The following is a 19,130-nucleotide window of genomic DNA, read 5'->3' as shown; positions in this document are numbered from 1 at the left end:
AGCCTAGAACCCCAGAGGAGCTCTCCCATCAATGCCACCACATACCCTTCAACTACACAGAAGCAGACAGAGAATCACACACACACACACACACACACACACACACACACACACACACACACAGAAGCAGACAGAGAATCACACACACACACACACACACACACACACACACACACACACTTCTCAAAATATGTACTGGGAGAGTGTATTAAAAGGAAGAGACTAAGTCACAGCTGCTATTGTAAAGGTCTTAATGAGATATAACCCCTAGTGCTGGCTCCACATACAGGCTAAGTACTATCTATGCTTACCACCTTACCTTTCATGACATAAGGTAGAGTTCATCCCAGTTTACCGGGACAAATCAAGGTAGACAAAGGCTAAAATAAGTTCATAAATGGCCACAAGTTCATAAACTGCCAGACAGCATTTGGGTTCAAGTCTACTTGATTCCAGGGCCAATGTAGATTACCGTTATGACAGAGGAATAAAATATTCTAAAACTAGGATAAGAGTGAAGGGTGGAACTGGAGACGGTATGTTATACAGCAAAAGCATAAAAACTTCAAAGGGCCAAGGTACTGATTAAAGGAGAAGTTTTGCAAAGGAACTGTAAGGCCTGTCACTTTTTCACTCCTTTCATATCCATTACCTTATCCTCTGAGAAGTAACCCACTCATTTTCTTTATTTAGCTTTCCAAATATCTTTTTAGGAGGTTATGAAGTGCCTGCATTTTAGCAATTTAAATAGGTATAAATTCATTTCTGAGTCCAAGAGCAGTTAGCTGAACAACATTGCTAATGACACATAGATGAAAGTAGTCACTTCTTAAATTCACATTCACATTCAGAAATCTACATCATAATTTGAAATGATTTTTTAACTTGTATTATTCAACTACTTCCCCCATATTCCCTTTTCTGTTTTTTCCTGGCTGTCATCTGTGGCATAAGCCTATTCAAAGGCTTTATTATGGCAGTTAAATTAGTGAAAAGGAATATCTCTGGCCAAAGCAAAGACTTAAAAACAGTCAAACTTCATTCCAGATTTTTCATGGTTTTGAAAAGGGTACACTGTGCTCCATGACAGAGCATCGACCTTTCCTTTCCTTTTTTCTTTTTGGTGTTGGTCTAGGGTTTGAACTTAAGACCTAATGCTTGCTAGACAGATGTTCTACCACTGAGTCATGCACCTAGCTCTTTTTGCACTGGTTATTTTTGAGACACGGTCTCTGTGCCTGTCCTGGTACATACATGGACCATAATCCTCCTATTTCATGTTTCCCACAATAGCCAGGATGAGAGGGGCATGCCACCAAACTCAGCTTCTTCCACTAAGATGGAATCTAGTGAACATTTCTGCCCAGGCTGAACTAGACCTATAATCCTCCCAATGTCAGCCTCCCATGATGATAAGCTTGTTCCACCAAACCTAGCTATTGGTTGATATGGGGTCTCAGACACTTTTCTACCCAGCTGGTATTAAAACTTGATCCTGCAGATGTTAGCCTCCCAAATAACATGAGCTCATTGTCTGGTCAATTTACCTTTTCTGTCTTCTAACTACAACTTAATTTTTACTCAGACAGAGATCAAAGTAACTTGTAAAAAAAAAAAAAGGAGCACAGAAAAAAATCTCTCTTCTCAATGCTATTGGCATGTATGACATAATCAGAGGGTACCCTGAGACAAACACAAAGGCCTTTTTTAATTCTGGGGAAGGAACAGCAAGTCCTCTTGCTCCAAGTCCACTGGGAAAAAATCCATTGCCATCTGGAGGAAATAGGATAAAATATGAAAAATGTCCAGTTGACCCATTTATGTGAGGTAAAGGAAAAGAATAAGTTAAGCTAATTATAATCATAGCAGTTACAAGACAGCCACTAGTGAACAGACAATGCGTGTATCAGAATTACCTGAAGGACTTAGTTAAAATAAGATTTCTGGGGTTTAACCCCCAGAGATTCAGAGTCAATGTGCGGGGAGGACTTTAGAAAATATATTTCTATCAAGTCCCTGGGGGTTGGGAGTTAAACTGCTGATACAGGGTTCACATGTTAGGAATCCTTGGGTAAGGGGAGGACTTTAGAAAATATATTTCTAGCAAGACCCTGGGGGTTGGGGGTTAAACTGCTGATACAGGGTTCACATGTTAGGAATCCTTGGGTAAAGTTTCTCTGGAAAGGAGCTGATGGAAAAGGGATTGACTAAGGTGTTGATATGAGTCTACAACTTGTTCTGAATGATATATATAAACACCAAAAGGTATGTCAATGAAGATTTATACACTTGGCTTTATGTAGGCTTATAATTCAATTTTTAAGTTTCTCTAAAACTTTTGAGTCTTCATATTAATTGCATCAAATAAGACAACTTGCCAAAACAACAATTCTACAAACTATTACAAGAAGTGATCATCTATCCTGCTACGCTCCTATTTTAAGATTATCAACCAGCTGGCAAGAAAAATTTTTCTTTATAGAATCAAAAAAATGGAAAAATATAGAAATTACTTCATAAATTCTAATGAATTAACTAGTCTAAGTAGCAATCACCAATGATAACTAAATCCATTAGGTGAATTCCATTAGACCCCTGAAACTCAAATCGATTTTGACATCCCCTTATAAGACAAGAAACACACAGAAGCACCACGAAATATACTTGCCTAAACAAACTGAATCTAAATGTACCAAAGCCTCTAGATCTGCTAATTTATAGTGATAAAACTGGTAACTACTAAAAGCTGAGTAATAAATATGCTGGAGGTTAATCAGATTTTTCTCTACTCATTATGTTTAAGAAACTACACATAACTCCTTTGAAATACAACTAACCCCTAATCACAATGCTTCCATAGAAAAAAGAGATAGAATATATATGTATGTATACACGGGCATGCGTGTGTGTGTGAGTGTGTGTGAGTGTGTGTGTGCGTGTGCATGTGTCCTCTTACTCATTTTCAAGTCCTTTCTCTCCTTGCCCCACCCTATCCCAGGCACTCTGATAAAATGCAATGGTTAAAGGTTGTAGCTGCTCAAGTTTGGGTATTTTAGACAACTACTCACATAATGCTTAAAAAGACACCCAGACTATTTCATTTTTGAATCCTAAAAACTAGCTAATACAATTAATTTCAAGAATCTCACTAGGGGATCAAGTTGATTTGCCAAATATCAGAGTAACTAAAGTTGAGCACAACGTAGGTAATTATATATTAATGATGACATAAGACATGATGCACATCAAATCTATCAGTACTCTTTCTGTGATCTGGACTAACACAAAAACTTCTTGGCAGGAAGGCCCCACTTACTCCACTCCATACCTCCACTTCAAGTTAATATTAACAGTGTTTTATTATGCAACTATAAGACAAGATCTTGAAGAGTAAACAACATAAAACACAGTATCTGCTATAAGAAACTTGCAATTTGGTAAAGAAAGGAAAGCTCTCCTTTACATCAGTGACTTAAAACACATTCAGTCAATAAAACTTATTCAAAGCCTATTATGACTCTAGCTCTGAGTTGAAAGGTACAAATAAGATATTCCAATGCAAAGAAAAAGCTCTGCAGACAAGGAAAGGGCAATGCAATGCTATAATAGATATTGTAAAATACAATGGCCAGCAGATGGAGACACAAAGCAAAGCGTTTAGTTGAGAGCGGAAGATAGCATACATGGTTTTATAGAGGAGTCAATGCTTGAGCTCAACCTCAAAAAGTACGCGTCAATACTAATTAAAAACACTAATTGTACGAAGTACTACAGCCCAAGTTAAAAGCATAAACAAAAGTGTGGAACTAGTATAATGCATCTTTGGAGAAAGCTATTAGCAGTTGAATAAAGAAAGAATAACATTCAAAGAAATGTATCCAGATAAGAGAACACTGGAGAAAAATGTAGCCAGCAGAGGGCCTTATGGACCTTATTAAGAAATCCAGGCTTTACTATGGGAAATTACATTAACAAAACATTTCCAATTAGAACAGAAAAATAATTTGAGCTGATTTCACTATAGTAGACTAAAAGAAGAAAAAGAAAGGGGTAAAGAGGTTATAACAGAGACAACAATGACTGTAGCAAAAAGGAAAAAAAAATGAACCTAACTATAGCAGGTTCAAGAATGAAAATGTTGGGGCTGGGAATATGGCCTAGTGGCAAGAGTGCTTGCCTTGTGTACATGAAGCCCTAGGTTCGATTCCTCAGCACCACATATATAGAAAAAGCCAGAAGTGGAGCTGCAACTCAAGTTGGCAGAGTACTAGCCTTGAGCAAAAAGAAGCCAGGGACAGTACAGAGGCCTGAGTTCACGTCCCAGGACTGGCAAAAAAAAAAACAGCAACAACAAAAAAGAATGAAAATGTCAGCTTGTCAAGGTCCACATGAACATGCTATGTTTCTGATCACTTACTTCATTTGATGTTTCCCTTAATAAAAGTTATCACCATCCCTATTTCACTTGGACAATCCTAGTATGCTAGGTCCTTTCCATTCATTTTCTATCATTTAAGGAGGAAATGGAGTTGGAAAACAGAATATTATTTCAAAGACATTTTTTTTTGTTGTTTTTTTGTTTTTTGTTTTTTTTTTTGGCCAGTCCTGGGGCTTGGACTCAGGGCCTGAGCACTGTCCCTGGCTTCTTTTTGCTCAAGGCTAGCACTCTGCCACTTGAGCCACAGCGCCACTTCTGGCCATTTTCTGTATATGTGGTGTTGGGGAATAGAACCCAGGGCCTCATGTATATGAGGCAGACACTGTTGCCACTAGGCCATATCCCCAGCCCCAAAGAAATTTTTTTAAAGGTAGTAACTTCAGAGAATACAGAAGCACATCATTTGTCAGTTTGGATTTTTAATTTTCAGTGCTTTTTCTTTCAGGGAAAGGGCTCAAAGAGAATATTAAAAATAAAGCATATAGTGAGGACAAGCTTCCAGTTCTATTCTAAGAACTAAAATGCTAAGAAAAAGGCAGAGATTCTGACTTACAGGTGATGAGTCAAGAAGGTGGCAGCCCTAGCAAACTGCTCAGGGCTGTGGTCCAGAAACACTGCAGCCATTCTAATTGCAGGCCTCACTCACATACCTTAGTCAAGACTGGCTGAACCTGCAGAGTATAGAAACACTGCCTGCAGCTCAGTGGTGCTAGAGGAAGTAGGGCTAGGTCTTACTAAGTAATATGAGTGAACTCAATCAACAAGATCATGGGGAACACAATAACTTCGACAGGAGCAACATAAATAACTTCAAAATTAAGCAGGCACTAGTGGCTCACACCTGTAATCCTAGCTACTCAGGAAGCTGAGATCTAAGAATTACATTCAAAGCTAGCCTGGACAGAAAAGTCCTTGAGACTCTTATCAGCAGATAAACTACTCAGAAAAAAAACAGAAATGGCGCTGTGGCTCAAGTGGTAGAGCAGTAACCTTGAGCACAGACACAGGGACAGAGCCCAGGCCCTGAGTTCAAGCCCCAGTACAGGCAAAAATAATTTTTTAAAAATCTTCAAAATTATAATGAAAAGATCTATAGTATATTAATAGCTTAATAAAAGATGTGTGTTATTGTTTTTAAGTCAGCATCTTGCACAAAATCTGGCATACAGTACCATAAATGAACGACTTCCTAAGGCTGGCTCTGGCCAAAATCTCACACACAGAACACCCATAAAAAGTAGGCTGTTTTTAGTGACTCCATGATCAAGACTACAACCTCTTCTGTGAGACCAGAAGCGTAGAAAGATCTAATTTTCCCCACTGAGGACAAGGAGAACATGATGGTAAGGGCCCTTAATGACATGAACTAGTTTTTATCAAGTACAGTGTATGTATAGAATTATGCCAAGCCACTTACAAGAATTATATCTTAACCCCATACAACTACAAGATAGGTACAGGTTTCCCTTTCACAGCTGAAGAAGTAGTGATTTAAAGAGATTAAATAGCTTGCCCAACTTAAGACAGAGAGGAAAGGACAAGGACATCAGAAGCTAAGTCAGTGGCATTTAACATGGTAGGAAAAGATGGCAGCAGCTGTAAGAGCAGCAACTTTTATAACTCTACAAAATCACCTAAGCACTTTGTATATATTAGTTCATTCATTGCTCATAACTACTTTATGAAATCAGTATAATCCATATTTTACAAATGAAGAAATTAAACAGAATAATTTAATTGTGAGCTAAACAATGAGGACCATGCAGAGCACTCTGGTACTTTAGAAAACCTCTGAATGTGTAAGAAGGAGTGACAAGATCTGATTTATACTCCTAAAAGATCACTGTGACTGTCACAAGAATGAACTGGAAGGAAGAAAACTTGAAAGCAGGGAAATCAGTTAAAAAGCTAGGTAGAAGTCAATATAATAAAGATTATGGGGCTGGGAATATGGCCTATTGGCAAGAGTGCTTGCCTCGTATACATGAAGCCCTGGGTTTGATTCCTCAGCACCACATATATAGAAAAGGCCAGAAGTGGAGCTCTGGCTCAAGTGGCAGAGTGCTAGCCTTGAGCAAAAAGAAGTCAGGGACAGTGCTCAGGCACTGAGTCCAAGCTCCAGGATTGGCAAAAATAAAAAATAAAAAAAAGAAAGAAAGAAAGATTATGGACTAGCAAAGCTGAAGTGAATGGGATAGAAAGCAATAGAAGACTTTCAAGACATATGAAGGTGATAAAATTGAGAGTACTTGGTGATGGGGTAAACCCAGAATTAAGGAATGTGAAAAATCAAGAATAACTCCCAGGTTTCTGACTTGAAAAATAATCAAATGGTGCTATCATTTTCTAAAATGATAAAGATAAGAGGACAGGATAGGTAGGACCAAATAGGAATCCAAATCTCAGTCTCCATGAGTTTTTCTAGATCATTAATAGAAAATCTATACAAAACAAAAATCACTCATGATTCATTTTTGTTCTTTAAAAGGTATTGAAACTTCCCCCTACTGGAAGGAGAAAATATATAAAGGAGATTAGATCAAATGAAGTACACATGGGAGATTAAATTTTTATATCAATGTTAATCCAATGAAGTCAATGGTACTGTTTTCTTTTAAAAATTCTGTCCTAGGGCTGGGAATGTGGCTTAGTGGTAGAGTGCTTGCCTTGCATATGTGAAGCGCTGGGTTTGATTCCTCAGCATCACATATATAGAAAAAGCCAGAAGTGGCACTATGGCTCAAGTGGTAGAGTGCTAACATGGAGCAAAAAGAAGCCAGGGACAGTGCTCAGGTCCTGAGTCCAAGCCCCAAGACTGGAAAAAAAAAATCTATCCTGAGGAAATATATGTTGAAATACTTAGGGAATATGACACATAGACATCATATATCTATATCTACAAATATAGATACATAATGACACACACACACATATATAAATACAAGACAGTCAATGATAAAGTACAAGGCCCTGAGTTCAAATCTCAGTACTGACCAGGTAGGGAGAAGGCAAATTATATGAAAATAGCAAGAAAAAAAGATTAACCAGTGAATCTAGATATTGTTGAAATAGTTTTTGTATATTCTTGATGTTGCAACATTTCTCTGATGATGAAATTTTATGTGTATATATATATACATACATACATATATATGTATATATACACTATATATGTATATATACTGAAACTTGAATTAAGAACTGCACTCTCAGCACTTAAGCTATACCTCAGCCCTAAATAATTTTAAAAATGCAACTCATACTCGATTTTTTCTTTTTTAATTATGATTTATTATCTTTAAATAGTTGCACAAATGAATTACAATTCAACAAATGAGTTTATAAGTGCAATGCATCTTCATCAATGACACTCCTTTCATAATTTTCCCCATCCTTCCCACCCTAATCCCTCCCCTTGATTTGTTTAAATTTCATAGTATATGCATCTAATATAATGACTGCATTCTCTTGTTCATGGTAAATAAGTTTAATTCCTTTCAACTCAACACATTCCAGCCATCTGTCTCCATCAAGAAAACAAAAAGTATACACAACACACCTTATAAAGCGGAGGGATTATAACAGGTGAGTACTATAATCTCCCATTAGTATTTATTTCAACTCCATTCTCTGCAATGTCCAGCATCCTAATCTGTATCAGACTGCTGCTTCCTTTCAGCTTCATAATTTCTTTTCTCATGTAATACATAGCAGTAACTCTCACTATAAAGACTTACTATATGAATTAGCAAATTCATGTGATATTTGCTGGAGTTAGATGTTTCTCCTACATGCTCAGACAGTATAGCTAGAGCTCTTTTAGTGTAGTAATCATCCCACTATTTTCTTTTTAAAAGCATGTCTGCCTGTGTTCTACTGTCTCTACCAGACAAAGAACTCCCTGAGGACACAAAACACAAAATACTTTTTATATTCCTAAATACTAGCTCAATACAGAAAAGGCATCAACAGCAATAAAAGCTACTGAGTGAAGAAATATAGACTACAAATGTAAATATGTTAGGATGCAGCTATAATAAAAGCTACTCTCTTTGACCTTGGACATAGAAATATGCAGGAAGTCCTTCTCTAATTCAGTAGCAAACAAGATATAACATCAAGGAGTGTCTGATAAACAAGTAAAAATGTCTATAAATCCTTACTCAATCCCCAAATCTTGTTTACTTCAATAACACAAGTACTATAATTTTATAAAACATGATTAATAAAGCTGTCACCTGTGGCTCATGCCTACAATCCTAGCTACTTTGGAAACTGAGATGAGGAAGATCACAGACAGTTCAAGTCAGCTCAGACAAAAGAATATATGAGACTCCATCACCATGGTAGAAAGCTGGACAAGGTGGCACACACCAGGCATCCCAACAAGGACAGGAAGTCTAAAATAGGAAATCTCAACTCAAGCACATGCCCAAGTAGGAAGCAAGACCCTATCTGAAAAATAATCAATGAAAACCAGAGTGTAGGCATGGCTAAGCCTCCCACCAGCCTAGCAAGCATGAAGCTCTGAGTTCAAACCTGGTACTGCTGGGGGAAAGGGGAAGAACACACACACACACACACACGTAAAATGGAATCTGAAGCTAAGATCTGGATATCAACCATACCTTATGATCAAAGTACATTATACTTAACTGATACTTACAAATGGTAAATGCAATATAAAGAACATCTCAGAGACAAGAAAACACACGTCATATTTTAGACAGAACTTTGTTCTCTATTTTCAAAGAATTTTTAAGTAAAATTATTAAAGAAAGAAAAGAACACCTAACTTAGTAAACAAGTTAAAAATTAATCATGGTACTGAAAAAGGTAGCTTTTCAAAAACTACTGCACTTGAATTTGCTAAAGAAAATAGCTTTCAGTGAGAATTTCATAAAGTACTCCAAAAACTGTAAGGTAGAAATACATTATACCAAACAATTAAATGGTAACACTTCCAAATGTCCAAGTACAAAATGCCAAAACATAAGAAGGTTACAAAAAATGTTCCTGAGCTACAAAATTAACAAAACCTACATAAGTCTACACTTGTTACTGCCTGATCTTCACTCAGAAAGGACAGAATTCAGAGACTCAAATCCAAACATAATGCAATCCTGTGAGTTTCAGTTGTCACTCCAATCTCTTAGGAATAATTTCCTGGTCTGTATCATACTTGGTAATGAGGTCTACTTGTGGTTTATTTCATGTCCCCTCCTGCACTCAAGAAGGCTTCCAGATATTTGGAATCCCCAAGTGTGCTTCTCAAAGTTACTGCTCTGAACTCATTACTTAAGAGTTGCCATCTGGGAAACAGGAGGCAGCCAAGTTCAGCCATAAATCCTTGGCAGTGGTGAGTGAGCACAGACTAGCCATCCTCTCCAGGCCAATTAGAAATAGGAGACAACAGACTACAGTGCTTCTTGTCTTATTCAGCTGGGCACTATGACCATATCTTTGCTGTGAGTTCTCCTAGCTCCACTTTGACCTCTCCAGGTGGTAGAATACAATACACATGGCAATATGCAAATATTCTCAAGAGATATCCTACCCTCTCCATTACAACATTTTTAAAGTGTAGAACTTTCACCTTTAACTAGTATTCTAGCATAAACTGCCTTACTTAATTCCTTGCCTTCTTTTGTTCTCCTTGACCCATTTTTTATATTCCCCAGAATTAATATTGAAAATTACAAGTCATTTAGATATATATCACTCTTTTACTTAAAATCCCTTGTGGATCATTTTCCAAAGTATAAATTACCTTAAAACAGTGCAAACAACAGCAGCTGATATTTGTCGAGTACCTGTGTGTCAGGAATATGCATTAATTGCCTCATTTAAACCTCACAATCCTACAGTTATAATTTTGTTTTTGTTTCTTAAATTCAAACTTAAATCGTATTGTTTGCCTAGAGACACAGCGAATGAGCAAAAGTAGCTAAGTATATAAAACCTTCTAAATCTGGTTTGTAATTCCTTTTTAGCTGTTCCCTGTGACCACTACTCAATAAACCCTGTCTTCCAACTATACCAAAGCACCTAAGAACCCCTGACCAAATTCTGTCCTTTCAAAACTGTTTGCCATAGTATACATCCCTCCCTTGGGTCAAAGTGCCACTCATCTATGCTGGTCCACCTTGCCAGTTCTCTGTGAAGCCTTTTTCCTCTTTTCCTCATCTCCTTTTGTGAGAAGGCTCTAGACAGATTAATACAAATCAAAATGATACATACATCGTATTAGATGGAAATCTATTGCTATCCTCATAAACACCTAAGTTCAACTCACTCTGAAAACATGTGCAAACTATTCACAAAACATAAATCCAATTATTTTGAAATAAGTACTAAAGTATTCAGAACATAGAGGATTTTTTACTATTGTTGTTTATTTTGTTTATGAGACAAGGTTTTGCTATGTAACTCGAGCTAGCCTTGAACTCTATATCCTTTACCTCAAACGCCAGAGTGCTGGAATAATAAGTGTGCTCTACCCGGTATGTGCCAACACGCTCAATTGTTATTTTGTTCTGCAATACTGTACTGTTTCTAAATGCCACAAATCAGTAATGCTTGGCAAACCAAGAAACATTTCTGGAAGCCAAAGAGCTCTTCTACAACTATATAGGTAAAAATAATAATTTTTAAGACCCAACTGCTTGTTCTTATAAAGCATGCTAGACGATCTTAGGTTTCACATCTTAAATTTCAGTACATTATACCAGTAACATGCAATAATTACATGAGTTCCTCTTGAGTATCAATCAACATCTCTTCAAAGTACTACTCAAATACATTAGCTTAAATTTTCCCACACTAAAACTCATGTTTTTGTCTATTCACATTATCATAATCTTTCTGTGTTTAATTGTGCTTTTTAAAGGTATTTGGACAGTAAGTGCCAAGTGTTATTCGCAAACCTTTAACAATATCCTTGAGAAAATGCCCTATAAGATTATTTATAGCATTTCTCCCAGCTAGACCTGTTTCCATATATCCCTTCCATTTTTCCCTGTAATCTTAACAAGTAATATTCCTAGTCGTTATGTTTCTTGCAAAAAGGGTATCTTATAGCAATGTGTCTAACAAATATTTTGCAAATCAAAGTTAACAGATATTAAAGTATTAATACAACAAAACTATTAGCCCTGGGGTTCCAGTACTATATTCTAGGATAGTCAAACTAACACATGCATTTCCAGAACACATATTATATAGGATGCCAAGATCAGGCAGATGACTTTTATGGAGGACATTACACCCAGCCTGAGAAAAGGGAGAAGGAATAGATCCAACAACAAAACTGTATATAACTAGTGAAAAATAAGGGACAGTAGAATGAATGTTAAATTGATTCCAGAATTACAATTTGTGAAGCCGAGTTACTGGCATCACCATTAAGCAGACAGAAAAATGAAGTGAACACATACGGAGAAGTCAGTAAAGACAACTGAGAAAAATGAATATCAAAAAGAAACAGGAAAGAGCTATGTCTCAGAAGGCAAAGCGAAAGAGGGTGTCGGTAATATGGGCATATAAAAGGTTCACAGTTACAAACTACAAGGACAAATGCAATCTCAATAACTAGGCAGCGAAAGCAAAACGTTGGGAGAAGGGAAAATAAATTGAAGTTTAAAAAAAAAGGAAGATGGTGAAGGGTATTGTTACATCATAATATCACAGTTACCATAGAATAAAGAATGTATCTCTTTCATATATCCTTTAACCTTACTTTCTTAATTTAAAAAAAATATATATATATGGTCTCTGCCCCTAATCCAGTGGAATTACCAGTGACAAGACTATGTGTTCATTCATCTAACAAGATAACTAATAACTTGGGACACTCCTTCTTCCAAGCAGCCCAGGACATCTATAGACAGCCTCAGGATGGGGGCTGGTCTCCAAAAAGATCAAGCCTTGATTAAAGGACTAGGACTTCCAACTCCACCCACCATACCTCCAGGGAGGGACAAGGGCTGAAGGTTAAGCTAATCACCAGTGGCCAAGGATATAATCAGTCATCTGCCTCAATACCCAAAAAACAAGGTTTACAAAAGAGCTTCTAGGTTGCTGATGGGAGGGCTGGCCAAAGACAGGATAAAATCTCTTTCACCAGCTATTTTATTTATTCACCTACATGCTAGACATCTATTATAACAAACTGTGTTTCTTATAATAAAATGCTCCCTTAAGTTCTATGAGCAAATGAACTCAAGAAGGGGTTCCTGTGAACTATGATTTGTAGCTAGCTGGTCAATCATAAGCACAGGTCACAATCTGGAACTTGCAAAAGGCATCTTTAGTGAGGAGCAGTTTTATGGAACCAAGCCTTTATCCTGTAAGATCTTATGCTAAGTCTAGGTAGACAATGTCAGACTTGAGATAAATTGTAGAAGATTCATCTGCTAAAAGACAGCTGTGTTGCAATGTAGATGAGAAACCTGCTTTCCCTTTTTTTTCCTGACTTTTAATGATGCACTGAATATTCCACTGTTACTGTACTTACTATGCTCACCAAGCAGTATTATGAATCAGTTATATAAACTTTTCTTATTCTGCCTCTCACAAGTACTATCAATTAAGCACCACAGGAAATTGTTTTAAAAAATCTGTTGAATTACAGAATTAAGAAACTGATTAGATATAGAAGTGAGACCAAAAAAGATTACCAAGACACTTAAGTATATTACAAGACAGTGGTAAACATTAACAGAGAAGTGAGGAGGGGAATCAAGTTTAAGGAATGAGGTGTAAGACATGCTAGATTTTAGAGTGGAGGAAGTCTAAAAGACAAAAGACAAATAGAAATATCAAAGAAAGAAAAAGAAGCCCAGTGGCTCAAACTTGTAATCCAAGCTACTAAGGATTGCAGTTTGAAGCCAGCTAAGGAATGTCCAGGAGACTCTTATCTCCAATTAACCACCAAAAAAAAAAGGCAAGAAGTGGAGATGTGGCTCTGTGGTACTGTGCTAGAAAAAGCTAAGGGTCAGTATACAGACCCAGTATACAAAGGCTCAAGCGGCTGGACCAGCACCAAAATAGACAAAGAGAGTCAGAGACAGAGAGACAAAGAGAGTTTTTTCTTTTAAAAAAGGAACGGGGGAGGGGCTGGGAATATGGCCTAGTGGCAAGAGTGCTTGCCTCCTACACATGAAGCTCTCGGTTCGATTCCCCAGCACCACATATATGGAAAACGGCCAGAAGGGGCGCTGTGGCAGACTGCTAGCCTTGAGCGGGAAGAAGCCAGGGAAGGTGCTCAGGCCCTGAGTCCAAGGCCCAGGACTGGCAAAAAAAAAAAAAAAAGGAACGGGGGCGGGTGGGGGGGGGAGGCAGGGGGAAAGGGGGGGAAGGGGGGGAAGAGGGGGCAGGGGGGAAGGGGGGGAAGAGGGGGAAGGGGGGGAAGAGGGGGCAGGGGGGGAAGGGAAATCCAGAGATTTAGAAAATACAGTAAAATTGTCAACACATATCACCATGTCCTAACAACAGTAAATACTTAACAAAATATTAACTGCCTAAGATTCACCAGGGTATGAATGCCCTTAAGAATGTTATTTGAATTGCTGTGTAAATTGTGCAAACTAAATGATATAAATGCTCAACTAAATATATCAATCAAAACCAGGTCAACAGTGAGTAATTACCTGTGTTATTCAATCATTCATTCAAGAAAAACTTACAGAGTTATCTTACGCTGGGGGTAAGAAAGACTAGTCATGAAAACCAATAGAGTAAAATTTAGCAAGTTATAAACTGTACAGTGTTACAGGAAGACAGGTAACAAAACAAGATGAGGGACAGTTGAAAAAGGCAGAAAAAAATATGCCTAGCATATTTCCTAGAAGAGGAAATATCTATACTGAGCTCTTAAGGAGACAAAATGATTTAATGAGAAAGCTAAGATGATAAATGATAGGTCTAGGGAAAAAAATAGATGTGCAATAGAGATGCATGCATAGACATGTCCAGATTCTCATCTTCCTGGAACCATGACAGAAGACAAGGACAAGGGAGTTCATGGAGGACTGTATGTACAGTCATAAGGAATCTGACCTTTATCCTATACATCCAGAGTACTTTAAAATCCTCGGCAAAGCACTCCACATTCCCTGTGTGGGCGGAAGGTGAGTGAGAGATTAAGAAGGGAGTGAGGGAGTCAAACTTCTATAGACAAGAAGGAGTCACAGAGACTTTTGCAATAATAATAGGACAGACTGGATTCAGAAAATCAAAGGTTAAGAACATGGATCAGTTGCTAATGGAAGAAAAAGTGGAGAATGAGGACTAAATTGCTTCACAGCAAAATACTGACAATAATCACAAAAAATTACAGTAAAAGTCTCAGGTGTATTAGGGGAAAAAAGGAAGAGGTGATTAACAGAGCAATTCCCAAAAAAACTAGTTCACTATACTTCAATTTTTTTAAGTCTACTACCAGATAGATTACCATAGCATAACTTGGAATCCACAACAGGTTAAGCAATGTGAAAAACAGCTGAGAATAAGTAACAGCATGCTATTTAACTCATTTACAAATAACTCATTAAAAGTATGACTACCTAAGCCCAGAGGTATACATCACTCATATAATCCCAGACACTCATAGAGATTAGGAAATTCAAAGATCAGCATGAAAAAAAAAGCTTGAGTTCCTATCTGAAAAAATAACCTAAAGCAAAACAGGCTAGAGGTGTGGCTCAAGAGAAGAATGCTTGCCTAGCCAAGTGCAAAGCTCTGAGTTCAAACCACACAATTAAAAAAAAAATTTACCTACCTATAAAAACTATGATTTTTAACTAATGAAAATGCAACCATTCTCTTTTAAAAAGTGTGGCCACTGTCTTAATTTGAGAGAGCAAGGGAAATACTTGTGATATATATGTGATAATGATGGACACTGGCTGAATACATTAGGATGAAACTGTTTCTGTTTCAAAGCAATGATTCTTTTAACTTTTTTCTCTATTAGATCACTCCATTCACCATAAATTTGTGGTATATATACAAATACACTAGAAAAATACCTACCATTTAACCTCACCAATAATTTTCATATTGTAGATCTAACAATCTGGTATAATAGTTCATCACTCCCTCCTTCCTTCCTAAAACATTTTTTTGAGTTTCATGGATACCACTTACTTTTAATTCTCTTCCTGCATCAGGTGCTTCTTCCTATGCCTTTGCTCCTCTCTCTCTCCCTTACTCTCCCAATCAGAGAAGTCTTTAGATTTCTGTGCCCATATTCACTTCATAACCTGTCTTAATCTGTTTCCATAGTATTAAATGCTACCTGTCATCATCTACCTCCAGCTATCACAAATCTCTGCCCTGAAATGCAGACTCATGTATACTCAACATCTTTACTTGAATTGCTAACTTGGCAAAACTAAAACTGAACTCATGATTTCCCCCTGAAACCTGCTTCTTCTGCAGTCTTACTCATCTCAGTAAATGTCCATCTTTCCAGTTTTTCATGCCACATCCAATCCACCATCAAATTGTTGGTTCTGCTTTCAAGATGTATCCACAATGGGAGTGCTTTTCCCAGCTCCTGCCCAAAATCAATATCATTACCTACCCAAGATTATTGATGCAGCTCACTAAGTGTTCTTATTATGCCTGACACCTGACATTCTCTGCATAGCAACCCAGAGGACCATTTTAAACAAGGCAAGTGTGACATCAGTAATACTATCTACTTGGAAGGTTGAGAACAGAAGGATCAAAGTTCAAGGCCAGACTTGGCAGTAAAAGTTCATGAGACCACCCTTCTTCTTCAACCTGCATCTGGGCACAGTGGCCCACACTGATCATTCCAAGCTACTTAAGAGAATGAGTTTGGGAAGATCATGGATCTAAACCCATCCAGACATAAAAGTCCACATGACTCCTTTCCCTTGGAGGAAAGCTGGATGAGATAGTGCACACCTGTTATCCCAGCAACGAGGGGAATCCTTAAGGTAAAGACAGTGGATCATGGCCCACACAAGAAGCAAAATCTTATCCTAAGCATAAACAGAGAAAAACAGGGCTATAGAGATGGATAAGCACCAGCCTAGCAAGCATGAGGCCCTTTCTGAGTTCAAATCCCAGTATCACATTTTTTAAGTCAAAATTTTTCGTAGCTACAGAGTAAAACCCAAAATTCCTACTAATCTGTACCATCATATATGCTTTAACCTCTACCCACCTACCCATCCTACCTGACTTGTCTACTAACTATTCCCTTCAGTGCTTCCACTGAGGTAGTACCTGTCACTCACAGAAGAGATTTAGCATGCTTCAGCACAGGTTCCTGGCATCCCTGGCCCATCTTTATGCAATGCTCTCCCTTCCCAGAATCAGCAGTGATCACACTCTCACTTCAAGTAGAAGTTCTCATAGAAATCTTTCCTAACTATCTAGTGTAATGTACAACAGCAGTATGCCCTTTGCATGTTCTTTCTGCCTTATTCCGCTGATATACTGTATAGTTAGGTATTCGTTTTCTGTATCTTTTCATTTGAGTGTAAGCTTAAATAAGCTAGTTCTGGTCATTGCAAAACAAACTGTAGCAATTGTTCACCCCTCTTAAGTAATAGAAGAACTAGGAAAATCCAGACTTGTGATCTGGTCTCAAAGCCAAGACTAAGGGAATTTTCCGTGTAGAATTCACAAGTCCTGGATAAACTCTGACTGCACGAGTGGCCACAACAACAGTCAAGTACACAACTCTACCTGGCACCAATAATGAACAAGTACTGACAAGTGCATACCAAGAAGAACAGGATAGGGGGGCTGGGGATATAGCCTAGCGGCAAGAGTGCCTGCCTCGGATACACGAGGCCCTAGGTTCGATTCCCCAGCACCACATATGCAGAAAACGGCCAGAAGTGGCACTGTGGCTCAAGTGGCAGAGTGCTAGCCTTGAGCGGGAAGAAGCCAGGGACAGTGCTCAGGCCCTGAGTCCAAGGCCCAGGACTGGCAAAAAAAAAAAAAAAATTTAAAAAAAAAAAAAAAAAAAAAGAAGAACAGGATAAGGAGGAACATAAAGAAGACAACAATGAGATGGCCATTCTTGCCATTGAACCCCCTGAAAACAAATGACACCTGGATACTTTCTGCAACTGGCCTACCAGCTCAGACCAAAATAGTGCCATGCTCACTCTACATTCTTTTTTTTTTTTTTTTTTTTTGGCCAGTCCTGGGCCTTGGACTCAGGGCTTGAGCACTGTCCCTGGCTTCTTCCCGCTCAAGGCTAGCACTCTGCCACTTGAGCCACAGCGCCGCTTCTGGCCGTTTTCTGTATATGTGGTGCTGGGGAATCGAACCTAGGGCCTCGTGTATCCGAGGCAGGCACTCTTGCCACTAGGCTATATCCCCAGCCCTCACTCTACATTCTTAATAGCTATTATGAAAGGCTCCTGCTTTTCTAAAACTGTAACTCCCAACCAACCACTGGTTGCCAAGACATAATGGTCAGAGAAAGCTCTCAAATTTCCCCAAAGCCCTCAAACTGCAACCAAATATCATTAATATAATGACAACAACTCAAAGAACCTTCTGGAGTCTGCTGCTCTTAAGACGTCCCTAGTGTATATACTAGCAGCTCAGTCATCAAAGACTATAATATCTTGGTGAGAGGAGAAGATTTAGATGGATACAGTGGTTGAGGGAAAGGCAGACAATTTAAAGCAACAGATTTTTTTTTCATTTTTTATTTCAAAAGAGTGTGGTGTAGTAGAGAGGAAATATTCACCTTACCTGCTAAAATATGACATATCAACTGAGCTGTTTTCAATACAAGACACCAAAACTGAAATCACATACCAAACAGCCTGTGATAGCCAGTATCCTTGGCTAAAGAGCCATGTCCTACTTCCCCTATCTCCATATTCAGAACTCAAGATTTGGAACAGGATGCCATGCCAAGTTAAACAGTTTGGAGCAATGATGGGGGTAGGTGGATGGTAATAACTATAGAAAGGAAGGGAAGAGGAATAGGTAGGAGGATCATATGATCCCAGGCCAGCCAGCCTTGGGCAAAAACCATGACCCTATCTGAATAATAACCTAAAGCAAGAAAGACCAGAAGTGTGGCTTAAATAGAATACTCATCTAACAAGCACAAGGTCCCAAGTTCAAAGCCTAGTACCATTAAAAATATAAATAAAAAATGAAATTAGGAACTGACCAAAAGAATTTAAAATAGTTTCCTATACTTTTTATATAATTATAAAAATCATGCAAAGAAAACAGATTCTTCACTATTTGGGAGTAATCTGTGGCATTATAAGGACCAACAAGCCCTAGAGATGATCCAACTATAAACTACAAATTAGCACAGAAAAGTACACAGAAGGAAAACTTCATGAATCTAGGCTTGAAAAATTCTGTGGCTCCCCATTGGCTCCAAACCTCAACTTAAGAAGTCTCTAAAAGGCAGATACATAACTGCAACTAAAATAAGCCAATTCATAATAGAAAAATGAAAAACTTTTGAGATTACATGTAATTGTCTGGTCAATTCTCTTATAAATTAGAAGTGTTTTGACTGAGTGATCTCAATCAACTGAGTCATACTCCAACATCAACACCCTAGCACATAGAAGTTAGAAACCAAGAGGCAGGAAGCCACAGGATAGGAGGTGTCAGTAACTATGGAAACACAACTTACCTCTATACAGTTCTGGCCATCAGCTTG

The 19,130-nt window shown here is 38.0% G+C and overlaps 1 protein-coding gene across 7 annotated transcripts in view; it reads right to left on the bottom strand.

Annotated features, from left to right (window-relative positions):
- The window catches only part of Ccser2 (coiled-coil serine rich protein 2), a 117,654-nt gene that overhangs the window by 90,931 nt on the left and 7,593 nt on the right, over positions 1-19,130 (bottom strand). For 2 of the 7 annotated variants that reach the window (XM_048339176.1, XM_048339180.1), the window contains one exon: positions 18,549-18,583. The exons of 3 other annotated variants lie outside the window; for them this stretch is intronic. The gene's annotated coding sequence lies outside the window, so the exon portion shown is untranslated. Of the gene's footprint in view, positions 1-4,417; positions 4,439-12,247; positions 13,283-18,548; positions 18,584-19,130 lie in introns of those variants that run through there. 2 more of the 7 variants (XM_048339177.1, XM_048339179.1) reach the window with 2 other exon arrangements.

Source organism: Perognathus longimembris, chromosome 2 (genome assembly GCF_023159225.1).
Source record: "Perognathus longimembris pacificus isolate PPM17 chromosome 2, ASM2315922v1, whole genome shotgun sequence".
Lineage (NCBI taxonomy): Eukaryota > Metazoa > Chordata > Mammalia > Rodentia > Heteromyidae > Perognathus > Perognathus longimembris.
Note: the sequence above shows the minus strand (reverse complement) of the source record. Positions and strands in the feature narration are given on the sequence as shown.